This window comes from Rutidosis leptorrhynchoides, chromosome 2 (assembly GCF_046630445.1).
Source record: "Rutidosis leptorrhynchoides isolate AG116_Rl617_1_P2 chromosome 2, CSIRO_AGI_Rlap_v1, whole genome shotgun sequence".
In the NCBI taxonomy this organism is placed as follows: domain Eukaryota; kingdom Viridiplantae; phylum Streptophyta; class Magnoliopsida; order Asterales; family Asteraceae; genus Rutidosis; species Rutidosis leptorrhynchoides.
In genome coordinates, this window is record NC_092334.1 from 133,958,809 (window position 1) to 133,981,760 (window position 22,952).

The following is a 22,952-nucleotide window of genomic DNA, read 5'->3' on the forward strand; positions in this document are numbered from 1 at the left end:
TTATAAAGTTTCCATTTTTAGAAAGTTTCTTATTTTAGTAAGTTTCTATGACTCGAGAGTTTCTACTTTTATCAGTGTTTTCCATTTTAGGATACGTGTCGTATTAGATAAGCTTCCAATCCCCCCTTTCCCTTCGAATGGCTAATTTAGATCTAGGGGCTTGAGCCATAGGATCCTTTAAATCGGAAATCCAAACCCTCTGCCTAGAATCTCATAGAAACCATTCGTCAAGAAAGTTCGAAGATCTATACATCTCTAATACATATCCCAAAATGTTTTTATGTTACAATATAAGTAGTAGGTTATAGGTGCTAGTAATAGTAATAGTGTATACATGTTATTTATTTTATTTTTAATTGCATATAATTTATAACATTATTTACATATTTCGGTAAAAATAATAACCGAAGTAAAAAGTAAAAAGTAAAAAGTGAAAAGTAAAAAAAATAAAAAGTAAGAAAAGAATACTTACTAGTAGTAATTCTTCAAAGAGAGAATGAGAGAAATTTTGGTGTGAGTTTGAATGAGAAATGAGGGGTATTTATACTTGAAAAAATTAGGTAAAAAGAATAAAATAATTAAAAGAAAAAGAAATATTTAATTCTTAATGGGATTTTAAAATTAAAAAGTATTAAATGTTAGGTCATGGGATAATGCACAAAATAAAATAATAAAAGTAGTTTTTCCATTAAAATTTTTAATTAAAAAGTAATTTATTTATTTATTTTTTATTTATTTTAAGGATTTTTTTAATGTAAATAAACAAATTTATTTAATGTTTTTCCAAAAATATTTGTCAATAATATTTTATTTTTATTTTTGTTTTATTTAATTAATAAATACAAATTTTGAATAAAAATAATAAATAATTCGGTATTTTATATTTTTAATAATAATTATGATTTTAATTTTTAAACTATAGTTTTAGTAAGTTTGTAAATATTATTACATTTATATATAATTGGATTTATTATATAGTTAAATATATAATACATTAACTAAATAATAAAAGTGATACAAAGTTTATATACTTAGTTAAATTATGTCAAATTATATAAATTAATAATATATTATTTATTTAAGCGTACATTGTTGACTAAAAATTACTATTCGGTCAATATTTAATTGTATATAACAACCCTTAATACATATAGTCAGACATATAACCCTAGGGTTAATTCAGTAATTTAGAAGTCGAAAAGTGAGGGTTGTTACAGTACCTCCCCGTTAATAAAAACTTCGTCCCGAATTTTTAGGTAGACTTCTCGGATGCATCAGCGGTTGAGAAGAGATGGGGATATTTCTGTTTCATTTGGTCTTCACGTTCCCAGATATGTTCGGGGTCTTGCGTGTTTTCCAAAGGATAGAATATTGTTTTGTTTCAAGCGTTTAAGTCATACAAACCATAATCTCTATAGGTTCTTCTATGAAGTGCATTTTATCATTAATGCAGAGATCATTCAAAATGATGATGTTATGCAAGTCATTTCAGTAAATTGGATACATGAAATGTGTTATGAATAATATTGAGCTCATTTAAAACCTTGAGCGTTTATGCTGCAATATTAGGCAGACAAAACAGAGAGGAGTTCATGAAAATCATAGTCATGAAATTTGATAGAGATCGTCATTCTTTATAACAAGAATGATGAATTAGAGTTTTATTGACATTAAATAATATGGATAAAGTAATTCGATTATAGAAAGAGTATAAACGAAGCTATCGTAAAAAAGTAAATGAGAAAATTAAATGTTTGCCTTAACTTTTGACGTAGTTACGATTGATTTTCGGATTTCAAGGAATTAAAGAAATCTTCGAAATCTTTATAAGATTTGATTTTCCAGTAATTACAGAAATTAGGATTTTCTTTAATTAAAGGCGGTGAATTGCCTCGATTGCTGTGTCTGGAATTTTTGCTATAAATTAGCTTCTTCCGTTTCATTATCTTCACCACTTATATACTTTCTTTCTCAATTCATACTTCCAAAAGTTTTGTTAATATGCTCAATCCAGTTCTTGTCTTTGACATTATATTGGTTATCGCCACAATCATCCTTCTTTTCCAACTCCCACCAGAGGAGTCTGTTTACTTCTACTATGCTCTAGAATTTATTGTGTTTTTAGTTCTCCCGTGTCTTTATATTGCTATACGCATTGATATACACGGTTTGTAATTTCAGTGTTGTTATCGGGATTTATATTTTCCCTTATATGTCGAAGCTTCATGCTTTTGTAAAGCAAGTAACGGTCCAGAATTCGTAGGTATGAAGTTTCGAATGATCATGATATTCAAAGCAGAAGGAAAGGTAATAGCACGATTTGATTTGTCATATTACCAGAATATCCGGAAAAGACCGAATTATCAAGAAAAATATTTTCTTGATATGTTTAGAGTTTAAATAGATAAGAGTCGTGTAACATGGAAAATGATGATTATAAAGTCTATGAGTCATCATCTTCCATTAAAAATTTAGCATGACATACTGTAATATAATCACGTTGGCCTGACGTCATTATATTATACTAACTCATGCTTCAATTCCCAACACTACTTCAAATCATTCATAATTTAAACTTGAACTTTACAGAATATAGAAACTAAAACAGTTTCCTTTATGATGTGATAAAGATATCGCAAAGAGATAATTAATTGCTGACAAGAATCGTTATAAAGATATCTTCAGAAATATAGAGGATATTTATAACGAAAGATACAGTGATATCTCAGAATTTCTAAGTTCCAATGATGAGGAAAATTCTTTTGTTTCCTCTGCATTTAATGCTACCATATCTGAATCATTGGTTATCAATCCGAGATGGTTTCAAGAAATTTTATTTTTTTAGATGATTAAACGCTGATTGTAATCATCAACGGATCTAATGGTTAACGAATAGGCGTTGTTGATGATAATTTCGGTGGTTTGATGTGATAATTCATCATAGAATACGAATGAATATAATTCATGAATGTAGTGATCTTTAGGAAGATAACACCTGCTAAAGCTTTACTTGAATTCTGGTATGTTAATTTCAGAATGTGTAATTAAATTTGTATGAAAATGATTGTGTATCACAGTGAAGGCAGTGAGTATAATTAATGATTTATGAATCGAAATTGAAGAATGTACAGTGTATTTATGTGAGATGTAAATATTTCTCGGGTATTACCTACCCGTTAAAATATTTTCACAATTAACAGTTTTTACAATCTTTATGAAGATATACATTCATATATGTATTCTTCAGATATAATCATGAATTTAATGAGTTAATATATATTAAACTCATTTGATTTGCGGTTTGGAACGAGAGTAAATAATCTCCAAAATCTTAGAGATTTCATAATTGTTGCGAAATATTTCGCTAATGAAGTTATGAATCAATACATTCATCGTTATACTTGATTTATTATGAAATGGAGTTTATTGTGCTGAAGCAGTGATTAACAATTGTTAAGTCATTAGCGAAGGGTGTACATCATAGCATATTAGTGATATGAATTAACCAAGTAGTACATACTAGTTGAGATTCTCACGTAATTGCTTAGTACGACAAGATTTATTATTGTTCCAAATCATATATATATAAGGTATACATATATAATTCTTCACGAAGAATGAGTCAATACATCTTAACTCTTTATTGCTAATATTCCTTGGTATCTATGGGGCGTATCATGTTGATGTTTGAGGTACTGAGTGTGTTGTTGAGGCGGGGGATGCGAATGTTGTTGTTGATGAAGTTGATGCTGTTAGTGGTGATGTTGATGGTACTGATGGTACTGGTGGTGATGCTGGTTATGCTGCTGGTGCTGCTGCTGGTGTTCGTAGGTTTCGCACCAGATTTTCCAGAGCCACTACTCGATCGCGAAGCTCATTGACTTCTTCTATTATTCCGGGATGATTGGTGGTTGGAACAAGGGGGTGAATAAGATCTAGAATCTTCGATATTATATATTCGTGACGGGATACCCTGGAAAGAAGAGAGAAAATGGTGTTTCGGACTGGTTCGCCGGTAAGCGCTTCAGGTTCTTCGCCAAGAGGTAAATTCGGTTGGTGGAAGGGATCACCTTCTTCTTGTCTCCATTGATTGAGTCGGCTACGAACCCATCCCCAATTCATCCAGAATAGATGATGGCTGATTGGTTCGTTTGTTCCGGTTACGCTGCCGAGGGAGCTTGAAGAGTTTGAGAAATTCATATTATATGTTTGGAATAGGGTTTGATATGAAATGGGTATTGAATACCGAATGATATATTCGTCTCCTTGAATACGTATTTATAGCAAAAAGATTTCCGTAATTTACGGAGGAAATTTAGGATAAGTGGTAGACAAAGTTTATAGACATGATAATATATGATAAGATATGATGCGTCATCCATTTATGTAATAATGGTGGTATGACGTGTTGAGATTTGTAACCAGATATTGATTAAAGAATTTCAATTCGTATACTGTGATAACCCAATAATATTTTCCGGTTCGCAAACCGATGCATAAAGGCATAAGATACGTGAGTGTTTGAAGTAGTAGCAGGAGCTTGTGGATGAACCGTTATCTTCAATAACATATAGAAGTTTGATAAACTTGATAGGTCATAAGTTTGAAAAAAAAAATTAAGTGGAATAAAGATGAATATGATATAAACGAAACACTTTATTTTATTAAGAACAAGGCTTTAAACAAGCCTTCTTATTACACGATTCGGGGATAGAAATAGTTTAAGGCCAAGCCTTTGCATAGATAGAAAGTAACTAGGAAATATTAAGATTGAAGTAGTCTTCATATTTCTTCTTCTCGTCCTCAACCTCCTTCATAAACTTCTCAAACTTGTCGTTCTTCTCCTTTTGTTCCTCATAAAGATACTCGATGTTATCATAAAGATTGGAAACATCATTGTTGATTACATGGTACTTGTGGTCCCTCATAGAAAGTTGATTATTCACGTGGTTTTCCTCCATCTTCAATCTAAAGTCAACATCTTCTCTTAGGTAGGAGAGATATTGCTTCCCCCATCGAGCATTTCTTGTAAGGGTGCAAACCAAAGTCCACATCGGTCATGGGATAAAACAAATGTATATATATAATCTCTTTCTTTAGCTCAGCATTTTCCTCCATGAGCTTCTTGATCGCTAGGTCTTTTTCCTTCATTTGAGCATCGATCCTTGCAATATGGCGAATAAGGTCATCGGTAGTTTTTCGCAGATTCATGAGCTCGTACTTGGCATCAACTTCATCGTAGGAAGGAGATCGGGATCTTTTCTTTGACGGCCCAGTTTCTTCAAGACATTTCCTCTTGTCTTTATTCCTTGGGGTTGGATAGTATTCAGGAGACCCATGTAACTTTAGAGTAGTATTTGGGCTATAATTTGGTGAGGGAGGACCACCAAAGTCATAAGGTGGACTTTGGACTGGTCTTTCTGTGGAAGACCTTTCAGTATCTTTTTCGGTTGGCTTGAAAAGATTCATTTTGGTCGTTTGATGATAATTAGACATCCTAACATTAGGAAGGATATTTTGATTAGAATCTTTAAGCATAATCGTTAAGATTATGGGGCAATCCTAAGTGCTTTAATTCTAAGGCAGGAAAGGTTATAGTTTCCTAGATTGCTAAGGCACCCTAGCTAACAAGTAAGGCACACATAAAAATGCAATCCTGGTTCTCTATAACAGCCTGGTTATGCTCTGATACCAATCTGTAACGTCCTCCCAATAGGGTCTGGAAGGAACGTCACTAATATCAAAACATACCAACATATTATAATAAATGAGAACAATACTAAATGATGAATTTAACTTTAATGAGTACACAGCGGAAAATGAAATATCATTACAATGAAAGGAATAACAATATCGTAAATGTTCACATGCAGAAGTAATAAATGCGATATCTCTTGATCCTATGTCCAAGTAGCATCACATAAGCAGTAAGTATAAGAGCTTGAATCAAACAGTACCTGAGACAAAACATGCTAAAGTGTCAACCAAAAAGGTTGAGTGAAGTTCATAGGTTTAACAAAAAGTTTGTCGTTGTTTTAGACCACAAGATTTAGTTTGTAAAGTTGATCGCCCGCAGGATCAAAAAGTTATGCCAATGCGTGATATTTAGACTAAACGTTCAAGTTTGCCCCATGACAAGTTGTGTCTGTCCTTGTCGGTTTAATTTCATTATTAAGTAATACAATGACTTGGTCAAATGTATCGGGGACGTTACTCCCGATAGGCCTACCCCCAATAATTAAGCATGCCGCAGCAATTAAAAATATCACTGTAGGGACTTAGTCGGACATAGCCGGGTATAGCATAGTTTTAACAGTTGGTACTGATATTTAGACTAGACTTTCAAGTTTGCCCCGTACAAGTTATCGTTTATACTTGTCGGTTGGGGACTTGCTGGTCATAGCCCAACATATCACAGTTTAATAGTTGGTACTTGTGTCTAAAGTGTAAAAAGTAAAAACAGCATGTGTCTCACCCCAAGTAAAAGTAAGTAAGTTTGCTAGCAATTAAAGAGGGGCTATGAATTCACCTTAGTAAGTAGAGAGAGTGTTATTCCTCGGAATAAAGAGTTGAACGAGTGAGCAGGAAAGTCAACCTATTGACATTTAAGAGTAGTTAAGTGTTTTGCCCATGTTTAAGTTTAAGTATGTGTTTAAGTATAGTTTGTTTTACTAAGTTTCTATTCCTAGTAAGTTACTATTTTTATAAAGTTTCCATTTTTAGAAAGTTTCTTATTTTACTAAGTTTCTATGACTAAAGAGTTTCTACTTTTATCAGTGTTTTCCATTTTAGGATACTTGTCGTATTAGATAAGCTTCCAATCCCCCCTTTCCCTTCGAATGGCTAATTTAGATCTAGGGGCTTGAGCCATAGGACCCTTTAAATCGGAAATCCAAACCCTCTGCCTAGAATCTCATAGAAACCATTCGTCAAGAAAGTTCGAAGATCTATACATCTCTAATACATATCCCAAAATGTTTTTATGTTACAATATAAGTAGTAGGTTATAGGTGCTAGTAATAGTAATAGTGTATACATGTTATTTATTTTATTTTTAATTGCATATAATTTATAACATTATTTACATATTTCGGTAAAAATAATAACCGAAGTAAAAAGTAAAAAGTAAAAAGTAAAAAGTAAAAAGTAAAAAGTGAAAAGTAAAAAAATAAAAAGTAAGAAAAGAATACTTACTAGTAGTAATTCTTCAAAGAGAGAATGAGAGAAATTTTGGTGTGAGTTTGAATGAGAAATGAGGGGTATTTATACTTGAAAAAATTAGGTAAAAAGAATTAAATAATTAAAAGAAAAAGAAATATTTAATGGGATTTTAAAATTAAAAAGTATTAAATGTTAGGTCATGGGATAATGCACAAAATAAAATAATAAAAGTAGTTTTTCCATTAAAATTTTTAATTAAAAAGTAATTTATTTATTTATTTATTTTTTATTTATTTTAAGGATTTTTTTTAATGTAAATAAACAAATTTATTTAATGTTTTTCCAAGAATATTTGTCAATAATATTTTATTTTTATTTTTGTTTTATTTAATTAATAAATACAAATTTTGAATAAAAATAATAAATAATTCGGTATTTTGTATTTTTAATAATAATTATGATTTTAATTATTAAACTATAGTTTTAGTAAGTTTGTAAATATTATTACATTTATATATAATTGGATTTATTATATAGTTAAATATATAATACATTAACTAAATAATAAAAGTGATACAAAGTTTATATACTTAGTTAAATTATGTCAAATTATATAAATTAATAATATATTATTTATTTAAGCGTACATTGTTGACTAAAAATTACTATTCAGTCAATATTTAATTGTATATAACAACCCTTAATACATATAGTCAGACAAATAACCCTAGGGTTAATTCAGTAATTTAGAAGTCGAAAAGTGAGGGTTGTTACAAAGAGGTCGGGAAGGAAAGACCAAAATTTTGGGAAGTATTTCCAAGAAAAACAATCAAATGTAAAATGGCTCTGAAATCATGAAAGTAATTATTTTCTAATGAATAATTACATTTCACTAAATGATATTTATAGAGTACAAGGTATGTTCTAAACCTTAATGGGCCAAGCCCACTATACAATCGGGTTGAATAAATACTAATATATTTACAAATACAATCTAAAAGATTTTTTCTCGTCTTCATTAAAATATGAAAACTCCGAGTTCTAGAAATCAATGTGTTCTCTTAAAAACGCGAACACGCATGTTAAAACAAAGTCGTTAACGTTAATATCGATCAACGTTATTTTCGAACCACCTTAGTATTCTTTCACGTCCTGAGTAAAAAATCCAACAGAAGATACGTTGAATGTAACTATGCACGAAGCCATGAAGAAATTTAAAGTGTTTTAGATGAAAGTGTATGAAAATGTGTTTGAAAAATATGAAGTGTAGTTATGTTTATATAGGTAGGAATGTAGGATAAAATGGTTTGAAAATTAAAAAATAAAATAAAATAAAAAAAAACAGTTCCTCGTTTATAATTTTGAATTATTTAATTGTCAAACCGAGCTGAGAGATACCGTCGATTTCTCGACGGTGTGAAATTGACGTAGCTAAAGACGCCAGCACGGTGTCAATTTTAATTGCGTCTGCGGCGTCGATTTACTGAAGAAAACACAGAAATTGACTTGCGACACCTGATGCTTCGAGTATTAGGCGACTTTTACTTCGAACATTTGTGTCCAACTCTTTCCAGTGTTGGGTAGCTGCTCCACGACATAGGTGGTGGTGTACCAGGAGACCGAAAGCAGCCGGTACATAAGTTGAAATTCTACATATCAACAAAATACCTGTCAAAGTCAAATGTGTAACAATACTAAGTTTAAAAGAACATTGATAGAACACTCTTGGACGTGGCTTATGCTTTTAATGCACATTCATGACTAGATACTTGACTCGTTGGTGGAATGTTTCTTTTGAAAGTCTAGTGAAATTTGTAATTGTGTTGAAAGAAATATGTTGTTGTGAAAAATGTTCCAGGTTTGGGCCTATTGTAGTTTGTGGTTTGATGTCTTGGTGTCAAAATAGTTGAATTGGGTCAAAATGACCGGGTTTTGGGCTGCATGGGTCAGATGCGCCGCATCTGACTAATGGGATGTGATATATGTGATTATTTTAATGCGCTTCTAGTTGCTAGATGCGTCGTGTGTGTAGAATGTGCCACATCTATTTAAGATGTGACGTATGCGTGTCTTTATTTTTTTCAAAAAAGCCAGCGGTTTTCGGTTGTTGGTTGTGAGGTTGTTTCATGAGCAGCCGTTTCCTTTCTTATTAGCAAAATTTAGAAGAGTTGTGGCAATGCAATGTACGTTTTGAGTGGTGTTTTATTAGTTGTAAGCAAATAGTGAATATACTGATCCAATAATAAGTTGATGTCAATTTTAAGCATTTGAAAATATGTTGCAGTTGTGCAAGATTTATGGCCCGAAATTTAGGGCATGACATTCGCTAACTGATACTGAGTATCAGTTACCAACTTACCACACAACCGTAAATAGGTAGATAAGCATAACAGTCTTGTGAATCTTGCTACTCCGTAGACAATAGCAAGATTGTTAACTTTATTAACTTTTGATCTGATTTGTTGTTACACAAGTCCCTAAGCATTACAATACCAGTCAGGGCCGTCTCGCTAATTTCGGAGGCCCTGTTCGAAACTTAAAAAGGGCCCTTATGCATGTTAATTTTTTCAATACGTATAATATATAATAATACTATGATAGCGTAATCAATAGAATTAAAAAATTTCAAAACAACCGTTGCAAAATGTTATTCTCAAATAGTTGTCAACTCGTTATAGTTACACTATTTTTATATAAAACCGTAATCCTAACATTTTTTTGTAACGAAGTAATTGGTCAACTCTTTATAGTCAATACCCCCATTATATTGTTTTTAATACCTATAAACGTCAATCTATTAAGTCTTTCTTGTTAGATGATAGACCTCAAGTAAGATATTCCGTTACGATGTACGAATAAATGAATTATTATATAGGTATTTCAAAATTTTGGGCCCCTTAAAAATTTTGGGCCCTGTGCGGCTGCACACTTCGCACATGCACCGAAGACGCCCCTGATACCAGTCTTAATTCTAACGAGAAGTAACGAAGACTAACTGAAATGATCCTTCTTGCTCTCTCTGGTGGGGACAAAACAAATGGCCAGGACATTATAATCTCAACCAATGAGATTCAAGTATGAAAAACTTTGGCCAATCAAATTACAACCTTCTTGTTTCATGAAAACATACATGCATACAAACACACCCTTTTGTTTACTTGCAAGCAGGAGCCAAAAATACACTTGACACAAAAACAATAACAATACCAAAACCTGTAACTTGAAAGCACCTTTGGTCCTTTTTTTCTTTTATCATCAAATTATTTGGCATCCGATGACACTAAAAAGACATTTTTTATAATTCTGCTAAAACACACACCAAGAAACACACACAACCTTGAACCAACTCCTATATCCACCCATTAAACCACCATAAATCCGCCACCATCACCACCGTGAACTACAATCTTCAACCATTGTTATCTAGTTTTAGTTTTCTTTGTTATTTAAAGTTCAACAGAGCGGTGTAACTGTTTAAGATATTGTAACAAATCATTTGGCAATGGGTTAAACATATTATACACTTCAATGTTCTTATTTATCATCCCTTGTTCTTACTTTCTTTTCGGTTGGGTAGCAAAAGGAGATCTAAACGAATTATATAAAGTTAACACGTGTTATAAGAGCGTAAAGGTATCATTTCCATCGATTATAGCTTCTAACTAGTACAGAGACCCGTGGAATCACGGGATTTTAAATGAAATTTTTTTGAATGATATGTTACATAAACAACATGTAAATAAAATAACATAATTTATCAAGTTCTACTAAATAAAAAACAATGTTTAACCGTACATGTATAGTGTATATTTTGACCCATCTTGATTTACTCATCAAATATTTTGACACATCTTGATTTCCTCCTGAGTTTAACAATATTATATTGCTAAAACTCTTGGTAACTCAGTTTAACAAATATTATATTATTATATACTACTCAGTATATTATAATTATAGTTATAGTTATCTTGTAGTAATATACAAAAACAAATCATATGGAGTACTTTATACGGAGTATGAGATATCAAATCAAAACACTTACCATTCTACTGCAGTTCTATCATAATTGACCATTTCATGCATAAGCCACTAAACAAAGTCTCCGTACATTATATAAAATGGAAGAGACGGACATGTTGGGTTTTATTTTTTGGTTTCCAATTATGTAAGGAAGCCCAAGCCCAACAATTTAAGGCCCAAGTTGTTGTTTGACCTAGTCAACATCTGAGGGCATCTTTTATCTCATGTTTCCAGCTATTTTTCATCATAAGAGTGCACAGAGATAGATCAAGAAATAGAGTGAAACCCCAATTCCCGTCTACAGTGACAGCAGGCCAGAAAACCTTCGATCCCCGGAGATCCGACCGTTGAATCTTCTTCATTTTTGGGTTGTGTCTTCCTGACATCAGTGCCAACATTTTCAACCGTTGAATTCGTCTCGAGTGGTCTTTAGCTCGAGTTACAGCAGGTCAAACAGTAGCAGAATTTTGGGTGATGAAATTCTTCTTTTGTCTTTAATTGTTTCATATACTTGTTGATTATTGTTGTTCAAGAGTATGATGATGTTGTATGCCTCTAGTTGATCTAGAGAAGGATTATTTTATTGCTCTCTTTGTTGATGATAGTGGAATTAAAGTGGCTTACGAGTCCCGTGGTTTTTACTCTCAATTTTGAGGGGTTTTTCACATAAAAAGTCTCGTGTATTTAGTGTGTGCTTGATTATTGTTTAGCTACTGATTCGGAACAGATTTGGTGACTGATTTGGGTTGGATTTGATATAGCTTGTTTGTTAGTTTCCTCACGGGTTCATACGGGTCGGGAAATGCTTGTCAAACGGGTTCGTTTCCGCTTTGTAGATTGCCCGTTGTGACCTATTTTCCCATCAAATTGGTATCTAGAGCTTAAGGTTTTTTTTTATTGACTTGTGTGAAAGATGAAAGCTAATACAAGTAAAATGATTAGTTTAAATGGTTCAAATTATCATGTTTGGAAAGGCAAGATGGAGGATCTTCTTTATGTGAAAGATTATTATTTGCCTGTTTTTACTGAGGATAAACCTGAGGAAAAATCTGATGCTCAATGGAAAATTTTGCATAGACAAGTATGTGGGTATATTCGGCAGTGGGTTGATGATAATGTTGTGAATCATATTACTGGGGAGACTGATGCTAAAGCCTTATGGAAAAAGCTTGAGCAGTTATATGAACGAAAGACTGGGAATAACAAGTTGTTCTTAATTAAGCAGATGATGGCTTTGAAGTATCATGATGGGACTCCTATTACAGATCACCTAAATGCATATCAGGGTATTATAAATCAGCTTGCAGGTATGGGTATCAAGTTTGAGGATGAGATTCAAGGTCTCTGGTTACGTGGTACATTACCAGACTCTTGGGAGACTTTTAGGACATCTTTGTCCAACTCTGCACCGAATGGTACTATCACCATGGAATTGGCTAAGGGTAGTATATTGAATGAAGAGATGAGAAGAAAGTCACAAGATTCCTCTTCATAGTCAGATATCTTGGTCACAGAAACGCGGGGGAGAAGTCATAGTAGAGGTCAGGGTAAAAGAGGCAATCATTGTAGCAGCTCACGCAAAGGTAAATTTGCTAATGTTGAGTGTTATAATTGTCATGAAAAGGGGCACACAAAGTGGCTTTTGTCCAAAGTTGAAGAATGAGAAGAAAAAGGCATATGACAAGAATAAACAAAAGAAAAGTGATGGTGGTGATGATGATAAGGTTGAAGTTAACGCTATCACAGATGAGTTCTTTGTTTGTATTGATTATGATATGATCAATCTTACTCATGATGACATGAATTGGATTGTTGATAGTGGTGCTACATGTCATGTTGCAATTTGTAGAGATCACTTCTCATCTTATACTCCAGGTGACTATGGATTTGCTAGGATGGGTAATGCCGGGTTATCAAAGATTGTTGGTATTGGAGATGTTTGTTTGAAGTTTGACACGGGAATGGAGTTAGTCTTGCATAATTTAAAACATGTTCCGGATATGAGACTTAATGTCATTTCAACAGGCATTCTTGATGATGATGGTTATTATAACGGTTTTGGCAATGGTATTTGGAAACTAACTCTTGGTTCTATGATAGTGGGAAGAGGCAAGAAAGACTCAAGATTATACATCACGCATCCGAAGATCATCCAGAACATTGTTAACGCAGTGGACAATGTTGATTCTACTGAGTTGTGGCATAAAAGACTTGGCCACATGAGTGAAAAGGGGATGTCTATCTTGTTTAAGAAGAATGTGTTGTCGGGTGTTAATGATATTAATTTGAGTAAGTGTTCTCACTATTTGGCAGGGAAACAAACCAGAGTTGTGTTTAAGAGTCATTCTTCTTTTCGAATGGAGAACGTACTTGATCTAGTTCATTCGGATGTTTGTGGGCCTATGAAGACTAGGACACTTGGTGGATGTTCCTACTTTGTTACATTCATCGATGATCATTCTAGGAAGGTGTGGGTTTATACCTTAAAGTCAAAGGATCAAGTATTTGAAAAGTTTAAGGAATTTCATGCACTAGTTGAAAGGCAAACGGGGAAGAAGCTCAAGTGTATTCGGACTGATAATGGCGGTGAATACATTGGGAGCTTTGATGCTTATTGTAAGGAGAATGGTATTCGGCATCAAAAGACTCCACCAAAGACACCTCAGTTGAATGGCTTAGCAGAGAGGATGAACAGAACTTTGGTTGAGAGAGTTAGATGTTTGCTTTCACATGCAGGGTTATCCGATTCCTTTTGGGGTGAGGCTTTAAATACGGCAGTTCATATTATTAATCTAACCCCTTGTGTACCTTTGCATTTTGATGTTCCTAACTGGGTTTGGAGCGGCAAAGATGTTTCTTACTGTCATTTACGAGTCTTTGGATGTAAAGCATTTGTTCATGTTCCTAAAGATGAAAGGTCAAAGCTTGATATGAAGACTAAGCCATGTGTATTCCTAGGCTATGGTGAAGATGATTTTGGGTACAGGTTATATGATCCAGTTCAGAAGAAACTCGTACGAAGCCGAGATGTTGTGTTTACAGAAGATCGGATGTTAAAAGATGTTGATAAGACAGATTCAGTTCCTCAACCTAGTGCTGATCTTGTTGATTTGGATCCAGTTACTCCACAACATGTTGAAGATGATGTTCATAATGATGAACATGGTACTGATGATGATTATGCTCCGGAGCAGGTAGAGATTCCAGTACCAGATGTGCCCCCATTTGTCCCACTTAGGCGGTCTACCCGAGACCGTCATCCTTCTGTTAGATATTCTGCTGATGAGTATGTATTAGTTACTGATGGGGGAGATCCAGAATGTTATTCAGAAGCAATGAAAGATGAGCATAAGAAAGAGTGGGGTGAAGCTATGCAAGATGAGATGAATTCTTTGCATGAGAACAATACTTATGAGCTGGTGAAGTTACCTAAAGGCAAGAGAGCTTTGAGAAACAAATGGGTATTCAAAGTGAAGACAGATGAACTTACTTCACAACCAAGGTACAAATCTAGGTTAGTCGTTAAAGGATTTAGCCAGAAAAAGGGTATTGATTTTGATGAGATTTTCTCACCGGTTGTGAAGATGGGATCTATTCGAGTGGTTCTTGGGTTAGCTGCTAGTCTTGATCTTGAGGTTGCACAAATGGATGTCAAGACTGCTTTTCTTCATGGTGATTTGGATAAGGAAATCTACATGATGCAACCTGAAGGTTTTCGGGTTAAGGGTAAAGAAAATTATGTTTGTAGACTTCAGAAAAGTCTATATGGGTTAAAGCAAGCACCGAGACAGTGGTATAAGAAGTTTGAGTCAGTTATAGGAAAGCAAGGCTACCGAAAGACAACTTCAGATCATTGTGTTTTCTTTCAGAGGTTTGGTGATGATGATTTCATCATATTGTTGTTATATGTTGATGATATATTGATTGTTGGTAAAAATATTAAAAGAATTGCGCAGTTGAAGCGAGAATTGAGCAAGTCTTTTGCTATGAAAGACTTGGGACCAGCAAAACAGATTCTTGGCATTCGGATTTCTAGAGATAGAGGTGCTAAGACGTTACATATATCACAAGAGCAATACATTGAAAAGGTGCTTAGTAGATTCAACATGGAGAATGCTAAAGTGGTTAGTTCCCCTCTTACTAACAACTTTAAGCTAATAGATAGAGATTTCCCTTCTTCAAAGGAGGATGTTGAGGAGATGGATAAAGTTCCATATGCTTCAGCAGTTGGTAGCTTGATGTATGCTATGGTGTGTACTAGGCCTGATATAGCTCATGCGGTAGGTGTTGTTAGTCGGTTTATGTCAAATCCGGGTAAGAAGCATTGGGAAGCAGTTAAATGGATTATGAGATACTTACGAGGTACTTCAAAATTGGGTATCACGTTTGGAAATGAAGAGCCGATGCTTGTTGGTTATACAGACTCAGATATGGCAGGAAATAAAGATAACATGAAGTCCACTTCTGGATATTTGATGACTTTCGCAGGGGGAGCGGTTTCATGGCAATCAAGGTTACAAAAGTGTGTTGCATTGTCTACGACCGAGGCTAAGTATATGGCAGCAACAGAAGCGTGCAAAGAACTATTGTGGATGAAAAAGTTTCTACAAGACCTTGGGTTTAAGCAATCACGATATGTGGTTCTTTGTGATAATGAGAGTGCGATTCATTTGGCTAGAAATTCTATGTATCATAAGCGGACAAAACATATTGATGTGCGGTATCATTGGATTAGAGAACGTATTGAAGATGGTTTGTTTGAACTTGAGAAAGTTCATACCGATGATAATGGTTCCGACATGTTCACAAAGGATTTAACAAGTGAGAAGCTCAAGGTATGTTGCTCGATCGCCGGGATGGCGATTCCTTCCTCATAATTGGAAAGGGGGAGATTTGTTGGGTTTTATTTTTTGGTTTCCAATTATGTAAGGAAGCCCAAGCCCAATAATTTAAGGCCCAAGTTGTTGTTTGACCTAGTCAACATCTGAGGGCATCTTTTATCTCATGTTTCCAGCTATTTTTCATCATAAGAGTGCAGAGAGATAGATCAAGAAATAGAGTGAAACCCCAATTCCCGTCTACAGTGACAGCAGGCCAGAAAACCTTCGATCCCCGGAGATCCGACCGTTGAATCTTCTTCATTTTTGGGCTGTGTCTTCCTGACATCAGTGCCAACATTTTCAACCGTTGAATTCGTCTCAAGTGGTCTTTAGCTCGAGTTACAGCAGGTCAAACAGTAGCAGAATTTTGGGTGATGAAATTCTTCTTTTGTCTTTAATTGTTTCATATACTTGTTGATTATTGTTGTTCAAGAGTATGATGATGTTGTATTCCTCTAGTTGATCTAGAGAAGGATTATTGTATTGCTCTCTTTGTTGATGATAGTGGAATTTAAGTGGCTTACGAGTCCCGTGGTTTTTACTCTCAATTTTGAGGGGTTTTCCACGTAAAAAGTCTCGTGTATTTAGTGTGTGCTTGATTATTGTTTAGCTACTAATTCAGAACAGATTTGGTGACTGATTTGGGTTGGATTTGATATAGCTTGTTTGTTAGTTTCCTCACGGGTTCATACGGGTCGGGAAATGCTTGTCAAACGGGTTCGTTTCCGCTTTGTAGATTGCCCGTTGTGACCTATTTTCCCATCAGGACCATTGTACCTTTATTAGTTTACAACTAATAAATACCAACACTTGTAGTGGCCAAGCCAAAATCCAAGCCAAGAACCAAGCCAAGATCAAAATTGGTATCAGCAAGATGATCTTTTTTTGGGAAAAACTAATAAACTTTTATAACAAATGGGAACTTCATCAAATAAATGAAGTCCCACTGAACGTATAACCAAAAGAAAACCGAGCCTACAACGGAAAAATCAAAACCTAACAGAGCTCAAAGCAAAAACCATGAGATCAAAGCTACAAAAAAGCAACACAAACACTAAAATACTAAAAAGCAAGATCATCTTCTACATTAAACAATTAAACCACAAGTAAATAACTTTATGTAAGGTCAGATGCAATTCGAATTATTTTAACACAATTTAAGAAACATTAAAAACATAACAAAATCAATTTACCATCTTCTTCCTCCTCATCTTCGAAGTTATCATCAAATCAGGCTTCAACCAAACAACTTCGACACCCATTACATATTGTTCCAACTACATTCCTTATTCTGACCAACTTTGCTAATGTATATGTCCTTCAGCAAATGTATAGATATTTCAGAGGAAATATTTAGGTTTTGATCATACTGTCAAGAAGTATATAACTCACGATGAAGTTGAAAAAGTTAGCTTAGGAAATACACAATACGGAGTATCTCTTTTTAAAAAGAAAACATGCTTACTGCAACTTGAGATATCGAAAAGGTTGCTTAGGAAACAGAAACGGACAATAAAATTTCTTTTTAATTTTCACAGGTTCAATTTTACCTAGTAAATGACAAATAAATTCAAATTTCAAATTAAATTTCATTATTAACTTATTTACATTTAATTAATTAATTAATTATCTTAATTTTGAGATGACATCATTACAACATAATATACATTTAGATACCTAACTTCTGCCATTAATATACATTTAGATACTTAAAGCTTCCCGTGAAGTGTCCCGTTCTTATTGATTAAAAACGTTCCATATTAATTGATTTCGTTGCGAGGTTTTGACCTCTATATGAGACGTTTTTCAAAGACTGCATTCATTTTTAAAACAAACCATAACCTTTATTTCATAAATAAAGGTTTAAAAGCTTTACGTAGATTATCAAATAATGATAATCTAAAATATCCTGTTTACACACGACCATTACATAATGGTTTACAATACAAATATGTTACATCGAAATCAGTTTCTTGAATGCAGTTTTTACACAATATCATACAAACATGGACTCCAAATCTTGTCCTTATTTTAGTATGCAATAGCGGAAGCTCTTAGTATTCACCTGAGAATAAACATGCTTTAAACGTCAACAAAAATGTTGGTGAGTTATAGGTTTAACCTATATATATCAAATCGTAACAATAGACCACAAGATTTCATATTTCAAAACACATCCCATACATAGAGATAAAAATCATTCATATGGTGAACACCTGGTAACCGACATTAACAAGATGCATATATAAGAATATCCCCATCATTCCGGGACACCCTTCGGATATGATATAAATTTCGAAGTACTAAAGCATCCGGTACTTTGGATGGGGTTTGTTAGGCCCAATAGATTTATCTTTAGGATTCGCGTCAATTAGGGTGTCTGTTCCCTAATTCTTAGATTACCAGACTTAATAAAAAGGGGCATATTCGATTTCGATAATTCAACCATAGAATGTAGTTTCACGTACTTGTGTCTATTTTGTAAATCATTTAAAAAACCTGCATGTATTCTCATCCCAAAAATATTAGATTTTAAAAGTGGGACTATAACTCACTTTCACAGATTTTTACTTCGTCGGGAAGTAAGACTTGGCCACTGGTTGATTCACGAACCTATAACAATATATACATATATATCAAAGTATGTTCAAAATATATTTACAACACTTTTAATATATTTTGATGTTTTAAGTTTATTAAGTCAGCTGTCCTCGTTAGTAACCTACAACTAGTTGTCCACAGTTAGATGTACAGAAATAAATCGATAAATATTATCTTGAATCAATCCACGACCCAGTGTATACGTATCTCAGTATTGATCACAAATCAAACTATATATATTTTGGAATCAACCTCAACCCTGTATAGCTAACTCCAACATTCACATATAGAGTGTCTATGGTTGTTCCGAAATATATATAGATGTGTCGACATGATAGGTCGAAACATTGTATATGTGTCTATGGTATCTCAAGATTACATAATATACAATACAAGTTGATTAAGTTATGGTTGGAATAGATTTGTTACCAATTTTCACGTAGCTAAAATGAGAAAAATTATCCAATCTTGTTTTACCCATAACTTCTTCATTTTAAATCCGTTTTGAGTGAATCAAATTGCTATGGTTTCATATTGAACTCTATTTTATGAATCTAAACAGAAAAAGTATAGGTTTATAGTCGGAAAAATAAGTTACAAGTCGTTTTTGTAAAGGTAGTCATTTCAGTCGAAAGAACGACGTCTAGATGACCATTTTAGAAAACATACTTCCACTTTGAGTTTAACCATAATTTTTGGATATAGTTTCATGTTCATAATAAAAATCATTTTCCCAGAATAACAACTTTTAAATCAAAGTTTATCATAGTTTTTAATTAACTAACCCAAAACAGCCCGCGGTGTTACTACGAAGGCGTAAATCCGGTTTTACGGTGTTTTTCGTGTTTCCAGGTTTTAAATAATTAAGTTAGCATATCATATAGATATAGAACATGTGTTTAGTTGATTTTAAAAGTCAAGTTAGAAGGATTAACTTTTATTTGCGAACAAGTTTAGAATTAACTAAACTATGTTCTAGTGATTACAAGTTTAAACCTTCGAATAAGATAGCTTTATATGTATGAATCGAATGATGTTATGAACATCATTACTACCTCAAGTTCCTTGGATAAACCTACTGGAAATGAGAAAAATAGATCTAGCTTCAAAGAATCCTTGGATGGCTTGAAAGTTCTTGAAGCAGAATCATGACACGAAAACAATTTCAAGTAAGATTTCCACTCGAAATAAGATTGTTATAGTTATAGAAATTGAATTAAAGTTTGAATATGATTATTACCTTGTATTAGAAAGATAACCTACTGTAAGTAACAAAGGTTTCTTGATCTTGGATGATTACTTGGAATGGATTTAGAAAACTTGGAAGTAAACTTGCAATCTTGGAAGTATTCTTGATTTTATGAAACTAGAACTTTTGGAATTTATGAAGAACACTTAGAACTTGAAGATAGAACTTGAGAGAGATCAATTAGATGAATAAAATTGAAGAATGAAAGTGTTTGTAGGTGTTTTTGGTCGTTGGTGTATGGATTAGATATAAAGGATATGTAATTTTGTTTTCATGTAAATAAGTCATGAATGATTACTCATATTTTTGTAATTTTATGAGATATTTCATGCTAGTTGCCAAATGATGGTTCCCACATGTGTTAGGTGACTCACATGGGCTGCTAAGAGCTGATCATTGGAGTGTATATACCAATAGTACATACATCTAAAAGCTGTGTATTGTACGAGTACGAATACGGGTGCATACGAGTAGAGTTGTTGATGAAACTGAACGAAGATGTAATTGTAAGCATTTTTGTTAAGTAGAAGTATTTTGATAAGTGTCTTGAAGTCTTTCAAAAGTGTATGAATACATATTAAAACACTACATGTATATACATTTTAACTGAGTCGTTAAGTCATCGTTAGTCGTTACATGTAAATGTTGTTTTGAAACCTTTAGGTTAACGATCTTGTTGAATGTTGTTAACCCATTGTTTATTATAACAAATGAGATGTTAAATTGTTATATTATCATAATACTATGATATATAATATATCTTAGTATGATATATATACAGTTAAATGCCGTTACAACGATAATCGTTACATATATGTCTCGTTTCGAAATCATTAAGTTAGTAGTCTTATTTTTACATATGTATTTCATTGTTAATACACTTAATAATATATTTACTTATCATTTAACATAATTAACCAAGTGTATCAATATCTTAATATGATTCATATGTACCTAGTAAGACGTTGTTATAACGATAATCGTTATATATATCGTTTTCGAGTTTCTTAAATTAATAGTCTCATTTTTATGTATATAACTCATTGTTAAAATACCTAATGAGATACATACTTATAATAAAATCATGTTAACTATATATATAACCATATATGTGTCATCGTATAGTTTTTACAAGTTTTAACGTTCGTGAATCACCGGTCAACTTGGGTGGTCAATTGTCTATATGAAACCTATTTCAATTAATCAAGTCTTAACAAGTTTGATTGCTTAACATGTTGGAAACACTTAATCATGTAAATAACAATTTCATTTAATATATATATAAACATGGAAAAGTTTGGGTCACTACAGTACCTACCCGTTAAATAAATTTCGTCCCGAAATTTTAAGCAGTTGGAGGTGTTGACGTATCTTCTGGAAATAAATGCGGGTATTTCTTCTTCATCTGATCTTCACCCTCCCAGGTGAACTCGGGTCCTCTACGAGCATTCCATCGAACCTTAACAATCGGTATCTTGTTTTGTTTAAGTCTCTTAACCTCACGATCCATTATTTCGACGGGTTCTTCAATGAATTGAAGTTTTTCATTGATTTGGATTTCGTCCAATGAAATAGTGAGATCTTCTTTAGCAAAATATTTCTTCAAATTTGAGACGTGGAAAGTGTTATGTACAGCCGCGAGTTGTTGAGGTAGCTCCAGTTGGTAAGCTACTGGTCCGACACGATCTATAATCTTGAATGGTCCAATGTACCTTGGATTTAGTTTCCCCCGTTTACCAAATCGAACAACGCCTTTCCAAGGTGAAACCTTAAGCATGACCATTTCTCCAATTTCAAACTCTATATCTTTTCTTTTACTGTCCGCGTAGCTCTTTTGTTGACTCTGGGCGGTTTTCAATCTTTGTTGAATTTGGATGATTTTCTCGGTAGTTTCTTGTATTATCTCCGGACCCGTAATCTGTCTATCCCCCACTTCACTCCAACAAATTGGAGACCTGCACTTTCTACCATAAAGTGATTCAAACGGCACCATCTCAATGCTTGAATGGTAGCTGTTGTTGTAGGAAAATTCTGCTAACGGTAGATGTCGATCCCAACTGTTTCCGAAATCAATAACACATGCTCGTAGCATGTCTTCAAACGTTTGTATCGTCCTTTCACTATGTCCATTAGTTTGTGGATGATAGGCAGTACTCATGTCTAGACGAGTTCCTAATGCTTGCTGTAATGTCTGCCAGAATCTTGAAATAAATCTGCCATCCCTATCAGAGATAATAGAGATTGGTATTCCATGTCTGGAGACGACTTCCTTCAAATACAGTCGTGCTAACTTCTCCATCTTGTCATCTTCTCTTATTGGCAGGAAGTGTGCTGATTTGGTGAGACGATCAACTATTACCCAAATAGTATCAAAACCACTTGCAGTCCTTGGCAATTTAGTGATGAAATCCATGGTAATATTTTCCCATTTCCATTCCGGGATTTTGGGTTGTTGAAGTAGACCTGATGGTTTCTGATGCTCCGCTTTGACCTTAGAACACGTCAAACATTCTCCTACGTATTTAGCAACATCGGCTTTCATACCCGGCCACCAAAAATGTTTCTTAAGATCCTTGTACATCTTCCCCGTTCCAGGATGTATTGAGTATCTGGTTTTATGAGCTTCTCTAAGTACCATTTCTCTCATATCTCCAAATTTTGGTACCCAAATTCTTTCAGCCCTATACCGGGTTCCGTCTTCCCGAATATTAAGATGCTTCTCCGATCCTTTGGGTATTTCATCCTTTAAATTTCCCTCTTTTAAAACTCCTTGTTGCGCCTCCTTTATTTGAGTAGTAAGGTTAGTGTGAATCATTATATTCATAGATTTTACTCAAATGGGTTCTCTGTCCTTTCTGCTCAAGGCGTCGGCTACAACATTTGCCTTCCCCGGGTGGTAACGAATCTCAAAGTCATAATCATTCAACAATTCAATCCACCTACGCTGCCTCATATTCAGTTGTTTCTGATTAAATATGTGTTGAAGACTTTTGTGGTCGGTATATATAATACTTTTGACCCCATATAAGTAGTGCCTCCAA